Source organism: Candoia aspera, chromosome 2 (assembly GCF_035149785.1).
Source record: "Candoia aspera isolate rCanAsp1 chromosome 2, rCanAsp1.hap2, whole genome shotgun sequence".
Lineage (NCBI taxonomy): Eukaryota > Metazoa > Chordata > Lepidosauria > Squamata > Boidae > Candoia > Candoia aspera.
Genome location: NC_086154.1, coordinates 239,247,818 through 239,270,414, shown reverse-complemented (window position 1 = coordinate 239,270,414; position 22,597 = coordinate 239,247,818). Strand labels below are relative to the sequence as shown.

Sequence of the window (22,597 nt, the reverse complement as noted above, 5' to 3'; positions counted from 1 at the left end):
GAAACTGGATGGGAATAAAGGAAAACAACCCACATAGTCTAAAGGACGCTTCAATCAAAGGCCTGGGCAAAGAGCCATAGACATGGCACTCATGATTGGAATATAGTCCTGGAAGGCCAGAATTTAATAGATTCAACAAGAGAGGGAGGGAGTGTTGTAATGTATTGCTATTGTGGAGCTAACTCTTACCAACAGGAAGAAATTAGTTGAAGAATTGAGGGTGACTGGAATCATGAAGAAAATGACCATCTTATCTGAGTTCATTGTCATGAGCACTGTTGAGCTGAATGCATCAGCACAACGGCACACATAACAATACCACGGAAACAAGAGCAAGGGATTTAAAGATAAGCAAAGCGACGCACAACAACGGACACAGACCCCGAGGAGAAGGGAACGACCCCGGCCAGAAAAACCAATCAAGAGAACACAAAGGGAGAAGAAAGAGCGACAAAGGCAGGGCGAGTCACGAGGCACACCTGAAGCTGTCAGCAGGAACGCAAAGGATATCGCCCAGCTGAAAGCAATCACCGGCCGGAGGAAGAAAACGATTATGAGCGAAGCCCGGGGCACCAGCAGGGGCCCCGCGACCCCTCACCTACCGGCAACGAAGCATACAGGACTTGGGGGGATGACACAACCCAAGGTGGGGGGGGCGCTGACCGGCGCGGGCTATTTAAACCCCGTACCGGCACGCTCCCTTCACTCTCAGCTTTTTCTAGCTATGCACTATGCTGAAATAAACCAGAACCTGATCTTCCCTGAATTAGTGTCTGTGTTTTACTCAGTAGTAGGCAGCGCATGACATTCATGATATCAAGGGGAGGAAGAACAGACTGGATATACTGGATACCGTAAGATCAGATTTTGATAAACTGACACAGAAGATAGGCATGATTGAATGGTTTGAAATCCTGAAGGGGGAAGAAAAAAGTCAGGGAAGGATGGGAAATCCTGCAAAACAAGATATAGATGTCACACTTGCAAACAATGTGTACGAGAAGGAAAAATATCTTCTGTTTTTGGAAGATACACAAAAACTTTCTCAAAACACCAAAGAGAAGAAGGGATATACTGTGTATATGTGTGTGTGTGTGTGTGTGTGTGTATGAGAGAGAGAGAGAGAGAGAGAGAGAGAGAGAGAGAGAGAGAAAGGGGATATAATAGAACGGGATATAAGGCAGTCACCAGAAAATACAGAGATTATAAGAACAAAATGCTTTTTCAGACATCAGAAACAAAGGTAAAGCAAGGACATCACAGATATGAAGAGAAAGGGATATGTCATGAGCACTGATGGTGAGCAGGAGGGGGCCCCTATCCAGGGGGGAAAACACATGCATAGTAGAGAGAATTTGAGCTGTCATTCAAAGAGAGACAGAACAGACCCACCTTGACTTTTGGGGTTTATCTGTATGGGTTTTCTCATGCTTCTTCAGTTTGGTAGGATTTTCTGTCTACTGTAGCAGTAATAAAACACTAGAGACTTATTCCTCATCTCAGCATGGTTCCTGCTTGTCAGGACAGGACGGTATGGTAATGGTAATGTAGAAAAGCAGAATATATTAACTCTTATTTTGTGTCTGTCTTGTTTCAGAAGGTGTATGAAACCTTACCTGGCTGTAATTGTGCTACTAATGGAAAAAGAAAAAATTATATGCTAGGTTACTGAAGAAACCAGCGTAGGTGACTGGAGTGCTGCTGACTCTCAGAATTCCTGGAGAATGGGTAAAGTCCCAGAAGACTGGAGGAGAGCAAATGTTCCTATCTTTAAAAAGGGGAAGGATCGCAACCCATGAAATTACAAGACTGTCATCTTGACACCTAAACCTGATTAAATAGATTTGTGAGCGCTTGGATGGGAATGCAACAATTAAACCCCAGCATGAGTTTATCAGAAACAAGTCATGCCAGATTAATCTTATCTCAGTTTTCTGACAGAGTCACTAGCTTCATAGATTGGGGAAATGGTACAGACATAGTGTACCTTGACCTCAGCAAAGCTTCTAACAAAGTCGTTTATGATACCTTTATTAAGAAAATGATATAATACGGGGAAAAGCCAATTTAGCGTACTGGTTAAAGATGATTTATTTATTAAGAAAATGATATAATATGGGGAAAAGCCAATTTGGTCTAGTGGTTAAAGATGCTGGACTGGAGCAGGAAGACTAGTCCTCACTTAGGCATGAAAAATGGCTGGGTGACTTTGGGCCAGTCATTGTCTCTCAATCCTAAGGCTGGGAAGCCAGAAAACATCCCAGAAGGCAGTGCTGGCAAACCACTTTTGAAAATATTGCCAAGAAAACTGCACTGATCTGCCCACATTGTCATCAGGATCAAGTCTTACTCAAAGGACCACATTATATGGGCTAGATGATAAAAGTATTAGATGAATGCATAACTGGTTAAATGACTGTACCCAGAGAGTCCTCATAAATTTATTTATTTATCAAATTTTTATTACCGCCCATCTCCCCCCCCCCCAAAGGAGGGACTCTGGGCAGTTTACAAAAACAGAATTAAAATACAGTATCACTATAAATATCATAATAAATATACAATAAGAGTAAAATATAATAAAATACAGTAAAATCCTGATGGCTAAAAGTTGTATTTCAGTCGGTGAGTAAAAATCGTCCTAGGGCGCTAGCCATCCCCACGAATGGCTGTTCCCCATTAATAAATGGTTCCATTGAAGTGGAGGTGGGTGAGCAGTACTGAGTAGATTATCCCACAGCTGTGTCCTGGTAAAAATATTCTTTTCCTCCAAATACCCTCTTATATTTTACAGTTTTCCTCTGACATAAAGCTATTGCACTGTATATGGTCATCTAAAGTTCAAGGTCTGTGAGTTAAATTCTCAGTAGAGGGTCTGAACCCCATACAATAACATCTGGCTATCCATGTCTTTAGATTCCAAATAAAGATGAAACTAGTAATGTGGTGCCTCCTTGTGGTCACTTTAAGTGGAAACACCACACAGGATATATACACTGTATAAAAATAAAGAAATTTCCTCCCTTCCTAAGGGTGGAAAGGAAGTGGTGATGGAAGTCATGTAAAACTGGGGCATGACAGTATAACATCTGTATCTCTCTGCTCTGACAGCTTAAGGGAAGGTGGACTATTTATACTATTCTGAGAGTGCTTGGGCATGGAAACAGACTTAGCTGAGAAAAATATCAGCCCTTCCTTTCTGATAAAATGGTTCATACAGTTCAGACCACTAGGAGAAAAATGCCCAAAATGGCTTTGAAACAACACTGTAGGCAAAGGTTCAGCAGGAACCTTCCCCATCTCTACTTTTCTCTTGGAAGAAGTGAACTGAGTATCTGTATGTCATACTGACGTTATATGTCAGTACACACATCGCACTAAGATATTTTTAAACCAACTTTTTCTGTATATGCTGCAAGTGTTGAGTTCAGACAACACACTAAGCCAAACTTAAACAAGCCACATTACAGCACTGCTGCATTCACACTACACAGCAAATATTATCAGGACAATGAGAATAGCCAAGTAATGCTGCTAAAGATATGTGATACTTTTGGCATTTTTATGTATCACTTCCAGCCTTGTAGCAATAATCCAGAGGTTTACTTCCTCATTCCCTCAACTACAAGTTTAATGTAATTAGTGACCAGAAAGCAAAGCATCTATTTTGCCCTGCTTGCCTCCCAAATGAGAAATCAGTCACCTCTTGGTGGCTTGCGACATACACTGAAGGCGGCTTCTCACTTTTTAGTCTAGTTATAAGATGCACATAATGGACCTATCTTTAAAAATACATGCATTTTTACTTAAAGAGCTTGGCTTTGTTCATTATCCTTTTGGATAATGAATTATACTGCGTGATCAGATGCTATCTTTTATTACACACCTGTGAGATGGATTTCCAGGACTTGCCTAACCTCAAATACTAATTTCACACCTAACTTGAACAGAGCTATTACAAAACTACAAACCGTACTAGTTTTTTGTGGAGAGAAAAAAAAGCAGATACAAAGATAAGATTAGAAACAGTTTGGGAAAAAACAGGAAACCTGATGTCTTGGAACGGTAACTCCCAGAATTCACAGGCATGGTAATTCTGAGAGTTTAGCTGAACTCATCTATAGATTGCCAGGTCGTGCTTCAAAAATACTACGCATTTTATTCAATAAAGTATTATTACTGAAGGAGACAAAAAGCAGCAGCTGAACAAACTAGATTTGTTAGGCCATTTTATTATTTTTATAATTAAGTAATTTCATTCTTACATTTAGACTTTCAGCTAGGTACAGAGCTTTTCAAACAGTCCGTTAGTTTGATAAATCCTAGGGTGATTTTTTTCAAACCTGTTTCATTAATGAGTTTTCCTCTCTAGTAATTCAAGTAGTCAGGCCATATCAGTTAATACTAAATAGTTACAGGTAACACCAGATGTTTCATCCCTCCCCATACACACTTCCATTTACAGTGGGTGGAGTCTCATGAAGGTGCAGCAAATTAACCCTTCATTGCTTTCTGAGAAAATCTGGGAACTAACAGAAGAGCTGAACTTGAAAGTATTCACAAGAGCAATAGTATACAATAAAGTTCGTTTCCAGAAAGCAAGCCATGTTAGACTTCACAGCAAAAGCATAGAATAAAAATAACCAAAACAAATTACTCTTTAATATTCCAGAAGATGGCATTATTTTTAATTAAAAGAAGTCCACCTTTAGTGTGACACCTGGCTCATATCTGGTTGGCTAAGTACACAGAAATCCCATATGACCACAGATATGGAGTGAAATAAGCCACCCAGTTCTTATCAGATAACATCACAGACACCGAATCTTTGCACAATGCAGAAAATAACACCCCTTCACTGGTTCATCCGCCACGAGAAAAAAGGAAACTGCTTTTGACTGAATCATACCTTTGATTCATCTAGCACAGGACTTACGGGAGGCTACCCAACGTTTCTGGAAGATGTTTCTCCCGCCCTGGGGGGTGGGCTGACAAAACGTAAAACCTGAAGACGCTGGTATGGAATGTGACTATGCACAAGACTGGGATCAAAGGCTACCCCGGGAATAGACTACGGAAGTGTAGGGTAGCAGAGGCGTGTCTTTAAACTCATCCTTCACGCAGCGCACGGGGTTCGCGCGAAACAAACCAGGTGGGTCACGGGCCCAGAAGAAGCAGGGCTGGTGGAACTTCAGGAGGAAAGGGCGCCTTTCCCCGCAAACGGGGCCGTTCCCCTAACAAGCAAGTTCTGCCCGCTTCTCGCGCCCCCCCGGGGGGGGGCGAACAAACCTTAGCAGGCAGGAACAGCGGCGACGTGGCTTCTGCTCCGTAGGTCGGCTCGGGAACTCGCGGCGGCCCTTCCCCGGGAGGCGTTCTTAATCCGGTCAGGGCAGGCCGCGCGTGTGTGACCGGTCCCAGGCAACGACAACTTTAAAGCGCCTACGGCACAAGCGATTTCACAAGCCCAACAATCAAGCAAGCACCTGTCTCCAACGGGGTGGCTTTTATGGTTTAATGCCCAACGCCAAGAAGACGCGAGGCAGTGAATTCGCTTCTCCAACACACAATCTACTAAACACGGGTTAACAAAACACACTTGCTGCATTCACATTGCACGCTATGCACAACTAAACCACATTGCAGCTTGAGGTAATACCCTGGTTCCCACAACACGCTGAATCACAAACTATCCGCATAGCTTAGTCTAGCGTGCTGTGCGAATCTAGACAAAGTGTCACTCTCCTGCTAGAAAGAATGAGGACAATCTGGACTCCATCATTTACATGTCAACAACAACAGCAGTGTGGCCAGACCAACAGTCCCCCTGGACCTGAGTTTTCCAAAAAGATCTTTCCCCCCTGCTAAGTGACTCGTTAGGGCAATCTTTCTCTCGGCATCCTCCAGTTTTAACAGCAGCAGGAAAGCTGAAGCAGAGCACACCTGGAGGCACCGGCGCCGGGAAAGCTGGTTTAGGCGGTTTGCTAATGGTGCCCCGAAAGCGGTTCCGGGACAGGGCAACGCGCACATCTCGTCTCCTGACTTCCCTCAAGCAGCTCCCACCCAAGTCACTGAAGCGATCTACACAGCAGGTTAAACCATAACCTTTGTTTGGATTTGGCTTTACGCACTGTCTGAACCCTGCCGAGACCGGGTTGTTGACTTAAGGCTTTGCGTGCTAAGAGAATCCAATTAATTGTGACTTAATTAGCAAACCATAATTCAACAAGCCTCTCACTGTCTTCTGGCTTCTCCCAGGATCTCGCCACCTACCCCATGGATCCAGCATCCTACTCGCTGGCTGGGCCGCGAGAGGCTTGTGGCACCGTCCCACCGACGCGATCCCAAAGACGAAGGTAGCTGGGAAATTGGAGAGCCGCCTAGCGAACCGACTACCTCATCTCGCCCTGAGTGCCGAGAAGAGCAAAGCTAGAAGTGCCCGGTCTACTGAAAAGGCTACCTCACACCAAGTTCCGCAGGGCTTACCTCGGGTCCGAAACGAGAGGCAACTGCGCTCACTTCGCCGCCCGGAGGGGGGAAAGCAGCCTCCTTCCCGCGCCCGCCGCACCAGACGTCCACGAGCAACTGCGCGAGGAAAAAGAAGCGGCCGCGGGTCTCCCGGTGTGGCACAGCCCGGCACAGCCCTTCGCTGCCTCGCAAAATCCGCCCATTGGGATTGGCCGGGGTGAGTCGTGAGTCATTTTTTTCGGCTTACCTTCCCCTTCCTCGCCTCCGCACGTGCTTCTTGGACGCCAAGCAACCTGCAGCCTCCTATCAGGCCTCTTGGGCAGGTGGCAGAAGGACTGGCTTTGGGCGTAGAAGTTTTTGAAGTTACCGATTTTACATATTTCTCTCCCCTCACCGTTCACGCGGCGGCCAAATAAATTGAGGCCTGCTCCAAACCATCTCATACCGCACATCGTAAAGCAATGCTAATCTTTTAAAACAATTGAAGGGCCGCAAATCACTGCTTAGGACCGGAGTCCTTTCAACCTGGTATGGGTCCCAATAAACACACCAAGTGAGAAATAGGATAACCCTTTTATTTGAGCGCTCAGGTAACAAGGGGGTCTCTCCTCTGAAGAGGAGAGCCCTTTGTGTTAGTAGACAGCATTTTTTATACCATTATCCATAAGATACAGTTACAAATATAAGATGATTATTGGACAATTTCTGTCATAGGGTACATAGGCATGCATACATTTGTGTTATCTATGTTAACTATACACTACATCTACACCCATCACCATTTAGGGATTCTCCCCTCCTTCAGGTGTAAAATTCCACCTTGACTCCTCCTTTGGGAGCGGAATGATCTAATAATGGGAGGAGAATTTAACATTACAATTACCTGTCCAGTTACTTTTGGACAAGATATCCCCCATATGTGCATGCTTGCATTCTTGTATTATCTTCTACTGGTTTCTGCTGGTTCTGGTCTGTATTTCCTTCCCTTATCTTCCATTCATGCCATCTCCCAACTTATACCTATCATGTACTTGCCAGCCTCCCTCATATTCCAACTTATTCTTGGGCATCCTTATCCCCCAGGAGAGCCTTGGAGCTCTTGAGACAAGGAAGCTATTATTTTCCTTGACAATTACAGCTTACACAATTAGCTGAACACATACATTCCTTATAAGAAGGATGCTGGTAAAATTCTGTCTCCACACAATCAATAGTACATAATCAAAATGCAGCACAAAGGCGAAAACCATGGTCCTGTTAAAAAAAAAATAGAAACATTGCCCCTATGATGGAATGACTAAAATTCAGTTTTAAAAAATCTGGTTAAAATATTAAAACACACAGACACCACAGACCCTGATGGAACAGATTATGGAGGGAACAGGCCCGTGACTAGGGTCTGTGTCACCCGGGGCAAACATGGATTCTGCCCCATTTGGCACCCCCACAGTGCGGCGCCCGAGGCACATGCCCCTTTAGCAAACACCCCCCCCCCCCGTTGCAGCCCTGGGAAGGAATGCCATAATGTTGATTGTTGATGCTGCCGCTGAAGGCCCCAAGGCCTAGCAAATTCAGGTCGAACCTTAGGGTGGCTCACATAACAGGCCTTTGCCAATGAACTTGGCTTCCAGTTCCTGAGCTGCTATATATGGGCAAAGCCTTTCCTCCAAGAAAATGCATCCAAGCCATTTAGGGTATTATTATATTATTCAAGCAGCTTGAATTTAACAAAGAAATCTGTTGGGAACCAATGCGGCTTAGCCAGAATAGGCATGACATATTTCCAGCATAAAATTGGGTAACTTCCAAATCTAATTCAAGGGCATCCCCATATAGAGCACATGGCAGTACTGTAGTCTAACCAGAAGTAACCAACACCTGGATCATGGTAGCTAAGATCATGACAGCTGGGAGATCATGTATAAATGGAACTAGGCATTCCTTATCACTGAACTCAGGGACAGCAGAGGAGATTCCCAAACTGCATAGCTGATCTAGAGAAGACAACGGCTGTATCCCCTCCTACAGCAGGGCCAGTCACTTCAGCTGAACGAGATATTCCCCAACCTCAAGTTGTCTGGATTCAGTTTCAATTTGTTGTACCTCATTCAGTCTGCAACCTGGCCCAGAGAGAAGTCAACCACAGAGCCACAGATGGGTTTGGAGAACTGAATGTCCTCACTGTAATAGCACCCAGTCCCACAGCCCCTGACAATCACACCCAGTGGCTTCATGTAGCAATACCTGCCTTAACAGAACAATACTAGCCAAATGGGAGCCGATTCTAAAACACATGTGATGGATTAAATAAAATTTGTCTAAGGACTTTGTTGTAATTGACATAAGGTACTGATTAGGGAAGAACAGTACAGCACAGTGGAGTCAACACCCTTTAACTGGATTTGTGCAATGCTGTAATCAGTCTCAGCAGTCAGTGCTTCAGCTGTATAGTCCAATCAGAAAAATCAATATTGGAGCTGAACCTCATCTCTGTAACTTCTGCCTCCTAGTTATGGAGTATCACTGTCTCCCTTAATCTGGTGCTTTCTAGGTATGAGTACTTAAAAGCAGAAGATAGGGTAAAAATGTAATAGGGAAAAAGGGACTATTGCAAAGATTCAGGAAGTCAATAAATCTTAGGACTTTTAATCATTCTGTTAATTGACCCCAAGGTACATATCAGTTAGCAAAATCAGTTTTGAAGAAAGGAACTTGCTTGCTTTTATTTCACAGCATATATTGACTGGATTTTTAATTCACTTAATAAATGTGACTTGCTTGTGCAGTTTAGATGTCGAGTGAATGCAGCTATCATCTGTTAATGGTGATACGATGTGACTTATAGTGTAATTAATGGTCTGTGAACCCTGCCAACTATAATTTATTCAATAAACCATGGTTGTAAACTATAGCATCATATATGGGATGAATACAGTCCTAGGCTTAGAATTGTTTTATGCCCATGTGAAGCTTTGTAGAGTTGCCTTGTTAATAGTTTGGAGCTGCTTCATAAAGCAACATGGCCTCGTCACTTCTAGGAGCAAAGCATCCACAGTACAGTACTTTGTTTCATCTTGTTTCTGAACCATTTCCACTGGACAGGCTGGTTGAGGTTGCAAGGTCCTATAGTGCTGCCTGTTATGGTAGATTTTGCCCCAGTTGGTGGGTTTATTATTTCACAATCTGAGTTACCTGGTCCATCTGGATAGCAATTTCTGTAGATTCTGTATTGGAGCCAGACACTGGTGATCTGATCTGCAATCAGTGGGGTTGCAAGAAGACCCACGGCGACTGCTTATTCTCAAAATTGGTGTTTAGGTTGTCCTCCCAGAGGGTTGGCAGAAGGAGTAGGTGAATCCGGCTCTTCAGGATTCACAAAATAAAATAATCAATTGTTATATGTCTTACTTTTTGTATGTCATAACCATTTGTCCCCAAGGGTTTGTTGGCTCTCTCTATACCATATACTCTATAGAGTATGTGTGCAGGTGTGTGTGTGTACACTCTAGTGTAGTTCACACATTATGCTGAGCTATAATGTGCCTTGCAAATCATGATTTGTAGCATGTTATATGAATCCAGCCAATTGTGATTTATTACAAAACTTGGTTAACATACTACATAAACTATGGTTTATTTTACCATAAATTATTAAAATAAAACATACTAAGCCATAAACCATCATTTATATTAAGGTTCACACAATATAGTAAATCAGAACAGACAGTATTATTTATTATTCACATTTCTATCACAGCCCATCTCCCCCCAAAAAGGGGACTCTTACAGTTTAGCACAATGTGTGATCTTCTGCCATTGTATATTTACAGATAATATGACATGCTAAAGCACAATGGTTAATGGGTCCCACCATCAAAACAAGTCCTATGTGGCCTTTTAACCAAGATCTCAGATTTATACAAGATTTACAATATTGATCAAATATGAAGTAGTAGTCAGTTTGTACTTTCTTAATTCTCAGGATCACCCAATGTACTTATTTATTTATTTTTCAGATTTATATAGCTGCCCATCTCACAAACAAGCAATTGTATTAGAGCCCTAAATGGAAAATGAAATGCCAAATGTTCAAGTTGGTTTCAGAAAAAGGCAAGGAACAAGAGACACTATTGCTGATCCATGCTGGATAATTGAGAATGCCAAAGAATACCAAAAAGAAGTCCACATTGGCTTCATTGACTCTACAGAAGCTGGGCATGTTTCTAAGAATCTCTCCTCTGCACCCATCCATGTTTCAGTAATGCAGCTCAACCCTCTCATCCACAATTAGACCAAGCTCCAATGACCAGGCCTTGGGCCAGAGCATAGGGGGCTGGAATGTGGCACCAGTACTAAACACAGAAGCCACCTTCCCTGAGAGCAACCCATCCCATCTCCTTGCATACCTCCCTATGTCCATCATCACCATGATGTCCTTGCCTGCCTGCCCTATCCCCACTTACAGAATCCATCACCCCCACCTCTCTCTCTTCCTCCACCAGGCCAAAGAGCCCTATCTAACAACACCACACCCTGGCCAGCCTCACTATTTCCACCCTTTCTCATGCGCTTCCAACTCCTCCCCCACCAGGTGGGTGGAAGAAATACACTATCATGTACCCTCCAACCAGGCAGGTTCAACATGTTAGGCTGAACACCTCTGGTGAGTATATATCACCCTATCATGAGTATATTCTTTAATCTTTGGCTTCAGAAGGAGTAGAAGCAAACAAAATGTCATGAACCATTTCTATTAACAGAAGAAAAGAAACTGCAGTCTCAGTGGTATTTCTTACTTGGGAAGTTTGGCTTTCCTTACATCCTTCCAATTCTGTGCTTTGTCTTCTCTTACAATTGCAACTTACAGCTCCCACTCTGCTGTACTCAACCTTTGCCAGTGCTAATAATTGGGGACAGTATGTGTCCTTTGGTTCCTGCCAGAAGAGACGGCTTAGGACTAATGAGTGATGATTTTTCTATTGTCCAATATTTGGTGACACCCATTATCCTGGTTTCTTCTGCAAATCTGAAATTGGTGCTATCAGTAGTTTCATCCAGCTGTTCTATATGAACACCGAACAGCACCAGACATGCTGTAATCTCCTTTTTTGTTTCAGTGATCATAATTATAGATCGATATAGTTCATATTTCCTAGTTTCCACCTAAGTGTTACAATTTGAAACAATATTTGATGTCTTTCTATGACTAAATGACCTTACACAGCAAAAGATGGAAAGATAGGGGGTTTGGACATGTTTGTTCATGGCGTAAGGATGCTCACAACTTTCCTAACAACTCCCAGGTGTGAAAAGGAAGAGGGGACTTTTTACCACACATGGTGGACTTGTGAAAAAAACAAAGGAATTTTGGTTACAAATTCATTCAATGATGCAAAAGATACTGTGGATTAATATTATGATGAAACTAGAATTATTTTTATTCAGCTTTATTATTTTTATTTTATTCAGCTTTAGGGATGCTGAACTAGAAAAGAAATACGGGAAACTAATATTGCATATGGTAACTGTGGCAAGATTATCGTATGCACAGAGATGAAAGAATAATGAAATACCCACAGTAGAAGATTGGATTATAAAATTGGCGGAGTTTATGGAAATGGCAAAGCTGACCAGTTTGGTCAGGGAAAATAATGATTAAGACTTTTTTTTTAAAAGACTGGAAGCCTTATATGTACTTTTTTGCTGAAAGAAGATGAGAGAGAACTAAAGATTTATGGATTTGGGGTTTAGAAAGGGTTAAAGAGGGAGAAGAAAGAGTTTCTACTCAATAGAAAGAAGGGTGGAAGTCAAAATTGTATGTTTTCTTTCATTCCTTTTTTCTAATTCTTTTTTTCTTTCCTTTTTCTTATTTTTCATTTATTGTATTTTTGTATTGTAAAACTCTAATAAAAATATTTTAGAAAGAAAGAAAGGAATGGAAGAAAGAAAGAGCGAGCAAGCTTGGGCATGTCTGTTCATGGTCTAAGGATGCTCACATCTTTCCTAACAACTCCCACTCCCTGCTTGCTGCAAGGTGCTCTTGAATGAGCTAATATTTAGACATTACATTGTTTTTGCTTTTATATCTTTGTCTATTCCTGCAATTGCATGGAGAAATTGTCCAAATGCTCTCCTCATTCTAATACCAGAAGCAGATTAGTCTTTTCATGGGTGGTTCAGATTAGTATCATGGGAAGATAAAGTTATTAACTATTGAGCAAACTAAGTCACACCCGGCATTAGTGCTGTGTTTATGGTAGATAAAACCACACAGTTTGGTAGTCGGAGTGGGGCTGGGTGGGGCTGGGGCCTTCTTGCTCTCCTCGTATGAGAGAGAGAGGTGTGCTGGGGGTGCCTCCACCCAGCCCCTTTGGGGGGATGTGACTTCTCTACTGCCTGGGTGAGAGCGGTGTGTGTGTGTGTGTGTGTGTGTGTGTGAAAGAGCAAGGTTTGGTTTTGGGTGATGGAGAGTGGTGTGAAGGAAGGTTTGGATGAGGTGCTTGGATGGAGGGCCTGCTCCAGCGGAGGTGCTGAGTGTGTTACAGAAGTGCCAGAACCTGAGCAGAGCCTGTCTGTCTGGATTGTTTAGGTTGGATGTGGATGGCTCCCAGTGCCTTGGGGATGGGAGGCTGGGGGGTAGGGGAGCCAGAAAGGAGGAAGGGGGAGATGGTAGAGGAGGGCACTGCAGTGGTGACGGGTGTGGGGAGGTCTGGCAGGCGAAGGGAAGACCACTCTTGGGGAAGGCAGCCCTGGTGTTTAATAGAGGTACTGTGTTCTGGCCCCCTGTGCTTGGCCCCAGGACCTGGTTTCCGGACCTTTGGGTGGGTCTGGTCTCTGGTTGCTGCTACTTAATGCCAGGTCAACCTGCAATAAAGCTCACCTCATCCACAATCTGACTGTGGATGAGAGAGCCAACCTGGCTTGTATCGCTGAGACCTGGTTCGGCATTGAAGGGGGGTTCCCCTCTCTGAATTGTGCCCTCCTGGATTTCAAGTGTGGCATCAGCCGCGACTGCAGGGCAGGGGTGGGGGTGTGGTGGTTGTTATTTGTGAGTCTCTGGTGGCCTCCAGGGGCCCTGCCCCAGAGACCACCGGATGTGAGACCCTCTTTGTGAGGCTGGGCCATAGGGATCAGTGAGGACTGCTGCTCACTTACCTTCCTCCCTGCAGTGTAGCTGCATCCCTGCCTGTGTCCCTGGACTCTGCGTCCGAGCTGGCAATGGAGTTCCCCAGGCTTATGGTTCTGGGGAATTTCAACCTGCCGTCTCTGCGCCCGCGGTCTGAGGCAGCACAGAAGTTCATGACCACCCTGGCAGCCATGGACCTGGTTCAACTTATTCATGACCCGACACATGGGGGGCAAAATGCTGGATCTGTTGTTTACCTCAGGGCAGCGGCATCATGATCTGTATTTGGTGAGCATTAATATCAGACCCTTGCCATGGACAGACTACTCCCAGTTGGCCCTACAGTTCTCAGCAACTGCCCCTCACCACAGGGTGAGGGGGCCTATTAGATTAGCCTGCCCCAGGTGCCTGATGGACCGTGTGGTTTCAGAGGGAACTTGGGATTTTTCCTGAAGCTCTGGCATGTGGTTCAGCCGATGTCCTTGTTGCTGCTTGGAATGAGAAGGCAATGGGGGTGTTGGACTGAATTGTGCCTGTGCGGACTCTGTGCATGTGGATCTCATAGAGTGCCATGGTCTACTGAGTAGCTCCAAGAGATGAAGTGACACAAGAGATGCCTAGAGCACCGCTGGAGGAAAGCAAAGAGTAAAGCTGACTGAGAACAGGTAAGAGCCTATATTAGGACTAATCTTGTGGCAATAAGGGCAGCGAAGCATACTTATTTCTCCGCCCTTATTGCATCTGCAGATAGCCATCCAGCAGCCCTGTTTTGGGTGACCAGTTCACTTCTGGGTAAGGAGGAGCTGGGGGAGCTCCTGCAGGGCCATTGTGAGGAATATTCTCAGCATCTGTCAGATAAAGTTGCTCGTCTTCACTCAGATTTGGACTCTGGCTGGGCAGATCCTTTGGAAGTGACTGAAACATGTCTGAGCCCTGTTATCTGGGAGGAGTTTGAGCTGGTTGATCCTGAGGAAGTAGACAGGGTCCTCAGCCACCTGTGTTCTGGGCCCATGCTCCTCCTGATTGGTTAAGGCCTCCTGGGAAGTGGCATGTGGCTGGGTCCAAGCAGTGGTTAATGCCTCTTTGCAGGAGTGGGTGATACCGCCTGCCTTGAAGGAGCCGGTGGTGCATCCCCTTCCCAAGAGGCCATCCAGCTTTTGGAGGAAAGATGGTTGGCACACAGCTTCAGAGGGCCCTGGATGAAGCGGATTATCTGGACCCTTTTCAGTCTGGGTTCAGGCAAGGGTATGCCACTGAGACGGCATTGGTCATGCTTGCTGATGACTTTTGGAAGGCTTGGGATGGGGGTGGTGCAACTGTCCTGGCTCTCCTGGATCTCTCGGTGGCTTTTGATACAATCAACCATGGTATCCTTCTGAACTGGCTCCAGGGGTTGGGAGCGGGAGGCACCATTTTTCTCCATGGCTGATACCAGCTGGTGTTTGTGAATGAGGAGAGGTTGAGCCCTGGGCCCCTGGAACGTGGGGTGGCTCAGGGCGCAGGTCTCTCCCCTCTCCTCTTTAACATCTACATGAAACCTCTGGGTGAGGTCAGCCAATGGCATGAGGTAGAGTATCATCAATACAGTAACCCAGCTATACATCTCTACCCCTGGCTGGGCAGGTGATGATGTTGTGGTGCTGTCCAAATGCCTGGAGGCTCAAAGAGTCTGGATGGGGATGAACCACCTTTGAAGATAGAGTGGCTTTGGGTCTCATGACTTGTCATCTTTGACTTTGGATGGGGTTGCACTCCCCTGAACTGAGCTGGTGTGCAATTTGTGGGTCCTCCTGGACTCATGGCTCCTGCTTGATGAGCAGGTGGCAGCTGTGGCTAGGGGGACATTCGCACAGATCTGACTTGTGCACCAATTGTGCTCTTTCCTGGACTGGGAGGCCTTGCTCATGGTCACTCATGCCTTAGTCACTTCCTGTTTGGATTACTGCAGTGTGCTTTATAACTGGTCCAGAATGCAGTGGCGTGCACGGTATTGGGTATTCATAGGTTCGCCCATGTTACATCTCTGTTGCACAAGCTACACTGGCTCCCACTTTCCTTCCAGGTGCAATTCAAGATGCTGGTTATCACCTTTAAAGCCCTACATGGCACAGGACTGGGTTACTTGTGGGACCGCCTCTCCCTAAGAATATCTGCCTGTCCCACTTACCCACATAGGGTAAACATGCTCCAGATCCCTTCCCTGAAATCCTGCCACCTAGTAGGGCCTTGGAAGCATGCCTTTTCCATGGCTGCCCCTGCCTTATGGAACACCCTCCTCCTGGTGATTTGGCAGGCCCCCACCCTTTTAGCCTTTTGGGAGGCCAACAAGACCAGGCTTTTTACCAAGGTGCTGGGATAGGATAGGATGGAAAGAATAGAATGAGGGTAACTGGAGCTTGCTGTGGGGCATTCTGAAGGGATGATTAAGGCACAGGGTTTTTGTTTTTGTTTGATTGCTTTGCTGTTTTATGATTGTTTTATAGTTACTAGTTTTACTGTTGTTGTAAGCCGCCCAGAGTTGTTTAAGATGGGTGGCCATATAAATCTTTTAAATAAATAATAAATACAAATAAATACAAAGCCTAGATTCAGACTTTCTGCTTTAAAGTGTAAAAAGATTGTTGCTTGGGCTTGGCCTCCATGAAAATCAGGCTACCTCAGCTCTGAGACATATTTTTATTTATTTATTTATTTATCATATTTCTTCCCCACCCATCTTGTATTACAACAACCCTGGGCAGTTTACAAACAGTTAAAAATCAAAGATTAAAATATCATTAGAATAAATACAATATAAATATAAATACATAAATATAAAAATGCAAGATATACAGTTCAAGATGGTGAATAATGGTGTCATCATTGGTCCCATCACGGTGCCAACCACCCCCATGATTGTCTATACCCCCTCCCACCCCAAGTGAGGTGGTACAACCAAGTCTTAACCCCCTTTTGGAAGGCTGGGAGAGTGGGGGCCTGTCTCACCTCTGCGGGTAACTTATTCCAAAGGGAAGGGGCCATGGCAGAGAAGGCCCTCTTCCTGGACCCTGCCAATCAACAGTCTCTCATGGACAGGGAGCCCCCAACCGACAGCCACTCCGTCTTACCAGGGTTCAGCTGATGCCTGTTGTTCCCCATCCATACCCCTACAGCCTCTAGGCACCAGGAGAGGGTGGCCGCAGCATCACTTAAGTCACCTGGGATGGAGATGTATAGTTGAGTATCATCAGCATATTGATGATACCTCATCATCACATGGACTTATCATGAATATATGCAAATGTGCATGATGTAGATCCTGTAATTACAAAAATTATGACTTAAGAGGTGTGGCCCTTGTCAATGCAGAAATTATGTCCATTTGGGACTAATCACAGCTCAGTGTGTATATGAAGGTAATGTGTAGAAGATTCCAGTCTGAATGAGTGATGTATATTGAGAGCCATTGCTGATTTTAAGTACGTGTTTATTCTGCTTTTGTGTAAGCATATGGAGATTCAGAGATCTTCTGGATGCATTTCACAAAAAAACCCAAGGAACTTTGCCTTAAGAGTATATCCAGTGATTATTTTATGTAATAGTAGTGTGTAAAGCAGTGAGTTGGCCAGATATACAGAATATTTTCTTCTGAGGTTAAATTAGTTAATAAGTAATGCTGTAAGCAGACCTGTTTTATTATTATAATGTATTTATTATTTATTTATTATAATGTTTCTCTCCCACCTTTCTTTCCATAAAGATCAAGGACATTAGGGCAACTAACAACATATAGAATAAAATATACACAGCCACATGTGAATAAATTTATAAGGATCAATAAACACCAGGAAAAATACATCTCCCTCCTAAAAGAGAACCACCACCAGACATCCTTGTCTGGTTGAAATATTTGCCTGCACAATTTCTTTTGACCTCGGGATCTAGGATAGCAACTAAAAAAGCTTGAATCCCAGTATTAAAAAGGCTCTTTCATGAATATATGTACCTAAAATGCTTCTGAAAGTAAAATACAGAGCAATATCTCTTCCAAAGATCTCAATGTATAAACAGCTGCATTCACTTTCTGTGCAGGAGGGGAACATGTCTTGCAATAGGAATATAGGAACAAAGGAATCTGCAATTGCTAAAACCATAAAACCTCATCCCTCTGAAAGTGGGAAGAAAGTTCCAACTCTGGAGGGGGAACATAACTTCAGAAACCCTTTCCTATCCCAGGTGAGGTTGGTTTCCAGTATCAGAAAGGGTCAGAGGAGGAACACCAGGAGAAGACATGGATCCAAAGCCATCTTTGTACACCTCCCCAAACCTGCTTCTGTTATTCCTGGAACTGGTAAAGGTGAATTCCCTCCCACTGATTTTGAAAGAAAGGAATATGATAAAATAGTAAGTGAAAGCCAAGTATGAACGTTATTCATTCCTAGCTTCCAGTCTATTAACAGGAGTCCTACAGGATTTTGGATCTCAAAATTATGCTAATGTTAGTGCTTATGAAGACAACAGGATTGCTCTGTCTATTCTTCTTGTCTTATACTGTCTACTGTTAACCTGCAATGGCTTTATAGGGTTTCAGGCATGTCTTTTTCCCATATTACTACTTGGCAAAGAAACCACACTGTATTTTTTTCTGCTAGCTTTCACTCAATGGAATAAAAGCAAATTTTCTTGAGAGAATTTTTTGCACAGAAGAAAATTTCAGAGAGTTTCATGGATGGAGTACAGTGTTCTTGCACTTATTTAGCAATGAGGTGGCAAAAAGCTGTGTGTATTTTCATTGTACAATCATCTTTCCTGTAGCTTGATGCCTCCCTGGATTTCTACTTTTCCATTAAATCCTGAAGGAAGACATCAGGAAGGAACTCCTATTGGGCTTTTTAGTAGCTATGCTATTGTCACTACTAAGGTAAAGCTGTACTTTTGAGAAATTATTAAAGAATTTCTCCTTCCTCTAAAGAAATTTGGAAAAATAATCCACTCCATTTCTCTACCCACGAGTTTCAGTATTGGACAGGTTCAAAAAGCCAGTTATGGCCCAATCTATCTATAATCCTTTAACTGACAAGGCTGGGGACTAAATTTGGGTTCTTCTGCATGTAGCCCAGTGATCCTCAACCTATTTTTAACCAATGCCCAGTTTTTAGTATTTTTACATTTGCAATAAATGTAAAAATGCCCACATACATAAATGGTTGCTCTTGAGTTGAGTGTTACATTTCGGTATTTTTAATTATTATATTTTTAATGTATTTAAGTTCTAAACTCAAACATGCTAAATAGGGTATCAAACAATTTTCCTTCAAGCAAAATATATTCAGTATACATACAAATGGATGTATTCCTGGATTGGGAAGCCCTCCAAACAGTCACTTATGCCCTGGTCATCTCCCATATAGACTACTGCAATGCGCTCTACATGGGGCTACCCTTGAAGAGTATCCAGAAGCTACAGCTTCTGTAATCACCAAGAGTTTGTATGTTCCTACGCAATGTACATAATTTCCATTCCCTAGGTCTGTCCTTAAGTTGAATTTGTACGTAAGCTAGAACCGTATTATTGTACAATACTGTACAAGTACTATTGTATAATTAACTCAAACCATTGCATATTTAAGTAAGGAAGCTCCAGGGGAATTTTGAAAGGGGCGAGTCTAGGACTTTGGGTCCAAGTGCATTGCAACTCTGAACAAGAAGTCATGGGTTCCTGCCACCTGACCCTGCAAGAGAAAGTAACAGGCATTGAGGGATTTGAGAGCTGACTTAAATACATATACGTGCAAAAACAGAAAAGGGGGTAACGGGATGATAATTTTTGGCTGATTAACCTGCTTCTCATTGATTGTGGCATGTTTTGCCCATTGATATATTCCCACCTGTATATCAGGACTGGGTGTTTCTTCTCAGCTGTCCTCACTTGCAGAGCTAGGGGAGATTCCCCCATGACCTCCGCACCATGAAACACGAGGGGGAGAGTTGATTTCCATGTCCTACAGGGCAGTGAGAGATTGTGTGTGGGTATAAGCCAGAAGCCTTTTCCATTTGTGTGTGTGTTTATACCTCTATAAATTCACTGCTGCTGACCAGAAATCTCCATCATTAAGTACTCTTTAAAGACCTAATTTTACCCACAGACTTGAGTTAAAGGGATGGATGGGCTCAAGGAATGGTGAGGAATATGGATGGAGGGTGTTTTTATTGCTGTAGTTGTTTTGTATGGTATTGTTGTTTTAATTTTGTAAAGCTGCCTAGAGTTATCGAGAATAGAGTGGCCAATTAATTAATTAATTAATTGGTGTCAAGATCAAAAGAAGTAATTGTTTCTCTCTATTTTACTTTGGTCAGGCTGCACCTAAAATACTGAATCAAGTTTTGGATATCATATTTTAAGGAGGACATTGATAAACTGGAGTGTGCTCAGAATCGCAACCAAGATGATAAGAAGCCTGGGAGGAAAAATTAAAGAGAAATGGTTGAAGGAGCTGGGTATGTTTAACATGAAGAAGGCTACATGGAGACATGGTAGCTGTTTTCACATACATGAAAGACTGTCATGTAGAAGATAGGGCTGAATTGTTCAGAGTTGTTATAGAAGAGAAGACCCCCGCCCCCAAAGAAAAAGGTTTCAATGACAATTGTAGTTGGACATCAGGAACATTTTCTAATGATAGAAGCTGTTCAATAATAGAATACGTAGACTCCTTTCTGGAGGATTTTAAAGAGAGGCTGGATGGCACTCTGCCGAGGATACTCCACATAGGTTCCTATACTGGGAAGAGAGTTGGACTAGATCTGTGTTTCTCAATCTTAGCAACTTTAATATGTGTGAACTTCAAGTCCCAGAATTCCCCCAGCCAGCATCTAGACTAGATGATCCCCAATAATGCTTGTCTCCCTTAGATGCTATACTTCTCTATTTTGCTTTATTTAGTTTATTTAATAAATAAATACTTTATTTATGATTATTTTGTTATTTTTATAATTTTGATTTATTAATTTTGTGGAGCTTGTAGTTTTAATTTGCTGTAACCTGCACAGTCTTTTGAGTTGGATGGGCTACAATACCTGTTAAATATATAAATACATAAATATCATGCTAAACCACAGTTTTACTGAGTGAAGTACAACTGTCTGGGTTCAGACATGACAAGCCATGAATCATGGTTTATTAAACAATAATGGGATTCCTACAATATATGAACTCCTCAACATATAAGCCCAAATCATGCAAACTACATTACGGCTCTAATCCCACATTTAGCTTAGCCAGTCAGCTACTAACCTAGTCAATATTCCACACAGGTCACCCTGGCAACACACAATCACACTAACGAAGTAAAAAATAACCTTTTAGGGAATGCAGAGTCAGTACCCTCTTTCTTCTTGAAATGCCTAGTATCCTATGAGTGCTTTCCACCAGAAGGGTTACTTAAAAAAGATTTCATTACATCATTAGCCAATGATCAAACAGACATTGCAGCCAATCAGTGCTTGGGAGGAGTATTCTGTTCATATGTTATGTTTATCCTGACCCTGCTGTTAGAGGAAACAATGTGCTAGATAAACACAGATAATGTAGGACTTGGATGTAAAAGGATGTGAGACAAGGTAGCTGTTAGGTAATATAATTCAGCTCTTGCTGCTAATGTGAGTAGGTCTGAAGATTGATGGACTATTACAACCGGAAGCTTGCTAAATATTTCTGTTGTTAGTCACTGTAGTAAACATATATCTACAGTTTAAATAACTGCCAATATTCTGACTGTTTTCCTCTGTCACATGCCAAATGAAGTAATATATCTTGGGGATACAACTGGGATACTCATAGTAGTCAGCCCCCTACAAAGTATGTTGAATGATAGTTCTGTGATAGAACACATGATTTTTTATTGGATCAACTGGTACATTTCTGAATGATTTCTGGAAGTCCATACTGCTTAAGAATTAGATGTGTACATATCACCTAACATTGGATACAAGTCAATTTGGTCAAGCTGCTGATTTAAATAGTTGATTCATTTTGATTATTTAAGTTGTTGATTTGATTTGAACTGAATAGTCAAATAGATAAATAGTGTGAGTACATGAATATGAAAGTTCATTGAATCACCAAGTTGATTTGAAGGCATTTAATTCTATTTGAAACATGGGACTGATGTAGTTATTAAATTCAAAATTACAATTCAAAGGAGCAATTGAGCTGAATTGCTTTCAAATCTAATCTTGTAATCTTAGCTTTGTGCAGCCCTTTCTTGGCTCATCACAAAAGCTAAGCAGAATTGGACCTCGTTCACATTTGGATGAAAGACCACCTAGGAATTCTAATGCTGTAGACTAGGTTAGAAAGTTGAAATGAAAAAATAGAAAGTTGGGGCAAAAAAATCCTGGAAAAAGGCAATGGCAAATCAATTCTGTAACACTGTAAAGAAACTGCATGAACAGAATCAAAATTAAATATAAAGAAGACCAAATTAATGACAACAGGTAGAACAACCAGCCTTAGAGTTGACAACAAAGATATCAAAGTGGTGGAAAAACTACCTTTTAGGATCAACCATCAACAATAAAGGAACAAGCAGTCAAGAAATACGCAGCAGACTAGCAGTTGGTAGAGCAGCCATGAAGGCCTTGGAAAAGATGTTCAAATGCCATGATGTGTCTATACCTACAAAGAACAGAGTTGTGCAAGGCATGGTATTCCCTGTGACACTCTAAGGATGTGAAAGTTCAACAATTGGAAAGTTGAAGCAGGATAGAAAGAATATTGACAACTTTGAACTTTTGTGTTGGAGAAGACTCCTGAGAATACTGTGGACAGCCAAGAAAACAAGCAAATGGATTACTCAACAAATCAACCTGGAGTTCTCACTCAAGGCACAAATGACCAGACACAAATTATCCTACTTTGGACACATAATACGAAGCCCTAGCTCTCTGGAAAAGGCTCTAATGCTGGGAAAGGTAGAAGGAAAGAGAAGAAGAGAACGATCAGCAGCAAGGTTGATGGACTCAGTT

At 42.8% G+C, this 22,597-nt stretch overlaps 1 protein-coding gene across 2 annotated transcripts in view; it reads right to left on the bottom strand.

The window, feature by feature from the left end:
• Nucleotides 1–6,607, bottom strand: part of ELOVL7 (ELOVL fatty acid elongase 7) — a 60,243-nt gene extending 53,636 nt beyond the window's left edge. For both annotated transcript variants that reach the window (XM_063295624.1, XM_063295626.1), the window contains exon 1: nt 6,458–6,607. The gene's annotated coding sequence lies outside the window, so the exon portion shown is untranslated. The remainder of the gene's footprint in view (nt 1–6,457) is intronic.
• Nucleotides 6,608–22,597: the final 15,990 nt, after the last annotated feature.